Here is a 4,518-nt window from a genome sequence, read left to right as displayed (position 1 = left end):
GTAGAAATATAGGAGGAACCAATGTTAGTTATACGCAGACCTGAGCCATTGCCCATTGTTACAGTGTCTGATTCAGTATACTCATGTGAAAATGACATTGGCTAGATCAGCCGTGAGATGATTTGTGGTGCCAGAATTGGAGAACCACTCTTCAATGTTTTGAGTCATGGCTTGATAAGCAGCAAATAGAAAGGGCGTGTCGACTTGGTAAGCATGGTTGAAACGGGGACGACACATGACTGTTGAGTGCTCAATGCGATTACAGAGTTGGCAAACTGGTTTTGATGTGGGCAATCCAGTTTGTGATGGGTTGATGAGGTGAGATCGTTGGTGTTGATGTTGAGTACGACCCCCAGATAAGTGATTTCGACCACGGCCTCTACCACGTGAGAAGCCATGTCCCTATCCACTATTGGAGTTTTTGTTGTTGCTTGAAACCAAATTTGCAGATGCAATGGCAAGTTTAGGATGGGCTACAATCTCATCATTGTTTCAAATTTCTTGGTTCACAAGCATGCCATGGAGTTCAGCAAAGGAAACATGATCACTATGAGTTGTGACCGATGTAACAAATGCCCCATAATCAGGACCAAGACCTCCAAGAGTATGGAGGATAAGATCTTATTCACTAATTGGTTTGCTGACAACTACCAATTGGTCAGAGTCTTTTAACCTTACAAGAGGTACTATAAAATAGATGAAGAGCCACATTTTACATTTTGAAGTTGTAGACACAGTTGCATAATCCACACCTTTGAGTGATTCGGTTATCTCTTACATATTGGTGTGCACTTTTAGAAAAGGGATGCAATGAGTGAGACTTTTTTATTTGTTTTGAAGTTTCTCTAGTAAAATGAGTGATTTTGATTTAATTACAAAGTGCTGATTCTTGATTTTGGTGAATATTTGGGAACTCCACGTATTCTCAAATTGTTGGCATACATCTTGTGGACTCTAAAAGAATCTTTTGTAAAACCATGCAAATATTTCATCAATTGGAAGTTTACCAACTCATGAGCTGAGTTTTGTTGAAATTATCCTTGAAGTATTTACCAAGTTAAGCTTTCTGGGTTCATCAAATGTTTCTAATTTTTAAGATGGTAAAATTTTAAAGTAAAATATCCTAAATATTCCTAACCATGTGTTGAACATCCTAAATATCCCTTTCTCCATAGTCCATTCGATAGATCCCCTTTGGCCCTGTTGAGACATCTATTGGGAGAAGTTGAACATAGCTTCGTATTTAATGGGCGTTCGTGCAAAACCATGACTTAACATGTTTAATCATCTAACATGTTCAAAGCACTTTTGCTAGCATCCCGATTTATTTTCTTTTGTTGTTCTCCATACCCTTCGGCTTGGAGACTTTTATTGATAAACTAATGAGGGACTTTCCACAGAAAAATGACAAGGACATCACTAGAAAGTATTAAATGGTGAAATGAAAACTAATTTGAGTTCTAAAAAGAAAGGGAGGCCTGGGGATTAAGGGCTTGAAAAAAACAAATAAAGCTCACTAGGCAAGTGGTTGTGGTATTTTGGGGAGGAAAAAGGAAATTTATGGAGAAGAATAATCAAAGCAAAGTATTGGGAGATATGATTCGGTTATGAGAGTGGGGAAATGAGGTCTTCTTATGGATGTAGTATCTTGAAGGAAGTCTTAAAAGTGTCTCATTAGTTTAATAGAGGGACCAAATTTAGAGTAGGAAAATGACATAAGTTGCACTTTTTGGAAGACAGATGGTGTGAAGGTTCACCTTTATCATTGCAATTTCCATGTGGTGGGAATGTGCAATCCTAAACTTTGAGGTTCATGAGGAACTATAATAATTGGTGGTCAACGAGGTTGCTACACTTCTAGAAATCATCAACTCTACCCACATTGTAAGGGTTAAGAAAAATAAGATAAAGTTGCGCAAAAATAGGGAAATAATCTTTTTAGTAGTCTTTTCATAAGGCCTTATGACCCACTTTTAAGTTTGCCTTCTACGAAGCGGCCATATGGCTCCTCGCATACCTTCAAGGTTGCTTTTTCATCTGGTTAGCCCTCTAGAAAGAATTCTAACTTTGGATAGCTTGATCAAATGGGGTTGGCTGACGCCAAATTTTTGTTGTCTTTGCAGGGCCAATGGAGAATCAGGGTGTCGTATCTTGATACATGTCTCCTATGTCTCTAAGATGTATAATTATTTCCTCTCTTTTCCACCTCGATTGGGTTTTCCCAAATTCTATTTTGTTTTTTTCCTTGAGATGGAGCTACAATATTTTCTCCAAGAGGAAAATATACCTTTTGGTACATCCCCCCCCCCCCCCCCCCCCCCCCTCCCCCTCCCCCTCCCCCTCCCCCTCCCCTTGATGGAGAATTTGGAAGGAAAGGACTAGAAGACTAGAAGAGTCTTTCAAGGGGAGGAGAAGTCGGTTCATGATGTCATCACATAAAAATATCTCTATTACTAGTGTAAATTGAGTAAGGACTCTGAGGGGTGTGTTCTTTGAGGACTTAATTTTCAGATGGGATGGGCTTTGCTCTTTGTATTGTTGAGCTTAATGGAGAGTTGTGTTTTATTGTTTTTCTTGTTTTTTTCCTCTTTAATTGCTTTGTACTTGAGACCATCTCAACCTCTTTTTTGATTTTTTTAATAAAATTTATAATTACAAAAAAAAAAATTTGTTGAGGATAAATTGTTGTATGAGTTGGATGGCTCAACTTGGCACCCATACTTATCTTAGTGAAACTCTTTCCTTAGTAAGATTTTAAGCATTGCTAAGGATCGTTTTGTTTGAATAGATTACCACATTAGTAATCCAACACAACCCTCTAAATCTCATAAAAAAAAAACCGAGATCAAAAAAAGAATGTTCAAAAAACAATTTGTTTTGGACTTAATCCAAGGTTTTGAAAATGGATGACTACCCGAACTTTCACATAAGTCCCAAATTTAAAATTGAATTCAATAGTGAAAGATAATCTTTTTTTGGAATTTTTTTATGTCAAAGTTCTTAGATTTTTGTCCTCTACAATCATGAAGCATTAGATCATGTTTTTGAATGCTGCAAGGTGATTCCAAAGACCCTTAGTAAGGGTGAAACTCCTTACTAACCCAAGAAAGCTATTTGGACTCTTTATTTTATATTCCCTTCGTGCACAATCCTTATAAAGGCCTATAGGAACAACATTTCGGATCATCCAATCGTACATTGAGTCATTATCAATATGATGGTTATTGTCTCCAAAATTGGTCCATTACCTATATAAATATTTTTTTTTGCATTGAATGTTTTTTATTTTTTCTTGTCATGGGTATTTGCACTCTTCAGGTGAGACTAATCCGACGGTTACATGCACTGCCCCCTTGGAAAGTCCTACGTGCAACTAGTTGAGTGGAGGGTTAATTCAACTAGACCCTGGAGGGTGGCCCCAAGGAATTCATTGCTTTGTGGGGTTTTGAACACGTGACCTACTTTTCTTGAGTGCACTGGATGTTACTTCTGCACTAGATTTGGGAGTCAGTCTCCATTATCTATTTTCATATAATGAAGCCTAAATTTGAAGCCACATAAATTGTGTTGGATAGAAAAGTTGTATTTGATCAACCCAAGTTGCATCCCTATTACCATAGTCACAACTCACAAGGTTCATAGAATTTTGACAATATTTGGAAAAATGTTGAAAAAAAAAGAGATAAGGTTTGTCCAAAAAAAAATGTTGATTAATCAATTAGTTAAAAGACCTAATCAAATTAACTAAATTAACCCCATTGATTAATTGCTGAGTACGAACTTCATTAATATGCCTATTACTTTTGGATTCGCTTTATCTATGTATTTTTAGGGTCAAGATTTATAGACTCGTGAATAGTGAAAACATATGTTCATACACAATCTTGACCATGTATGAACATAATTGATTTATCTTAGAGATTCGTAGATTTATCTTAGAGATCCATAATTGATTCTCTAGATACATATTTTCTCCCAACAGTTGGATCTCACATATACACGATCAGATGTGTGAACGTATGAATTCACTTTGCATGAGTCTACAGATCTTGACCCTTATCTTTCTTGCACGAGAAGTATTCAACATTCAACTCCATTAACCCTAGTATCTGAATTATTTTTTAATTAAATAATAAATATATATTTGTTCTTCACATTTTTTTTTAATTTGGTCAAATGGTGGTATATTAAGGAATGGAATTTTCAAATATTTGTTCTTCACTTTTTTTTATTGGCAAACATACTTGTATTCCTTCCTGTTTACTTTTAAATATTCATCATGTCACAAAGATTTGATTTGCCTAGATATATATATTTTTTTTCATTTTAAATTTGTTTAAAAAAAAAGTAATCAAATATTCCAAAAGAATAAGATTTGATTTGCCCTAGGTACTTTTTTTTTTCATCTTAAATTTGTAAAAATAACAGTAATCAAATATTCCAAAAGAATAAAATTAAAAAAAAAAAGGAATAATATATTCTTTTTTCCAAAAAGCCCTAACTAGTTACTAAGCACTA

General features: G+C 35.3%; 1 non-coding gene across 1 annotated transcript; it reads right to left on the bottom strand.

Moving 5' to 3' along the window:
* Positions 1-504: 504 nt before the first annotated feature.
* LOC147388701 (small nucleolar RNA Z247) lies at positions 505-636 on the bottom strand. The gene has a single exon (XR_015171079.1). It is a non-coding gene; the product is annotated as a small nucleolar RNA Z247 (small nucleolar RNA).
* Positions 637-4,518: the final 3,882 nt, after the last annotated feature.

Source organism: Akebia trifoliata, chromosome 12 (genome assembly GCF_017979445.1).
Source record: "Akebia trifoliata isolate Shusen 1 chromosome 12, ASM1797944v1, whole genome shotgun sequence".
In the NCBI taxonomy this organism is placed as follows: Eukaryota; Viridiplantae; Streptophyta; class Magnoliopsida; order Ranunculales; family Lardizabalaceae; genus Akebia; species Akebia trifoliata.
The sequence above is the reverse complement of the archived record's forward strand: the minus strand, read 5'-3'. Positions and strand labels throughout refer to the sequence as shown.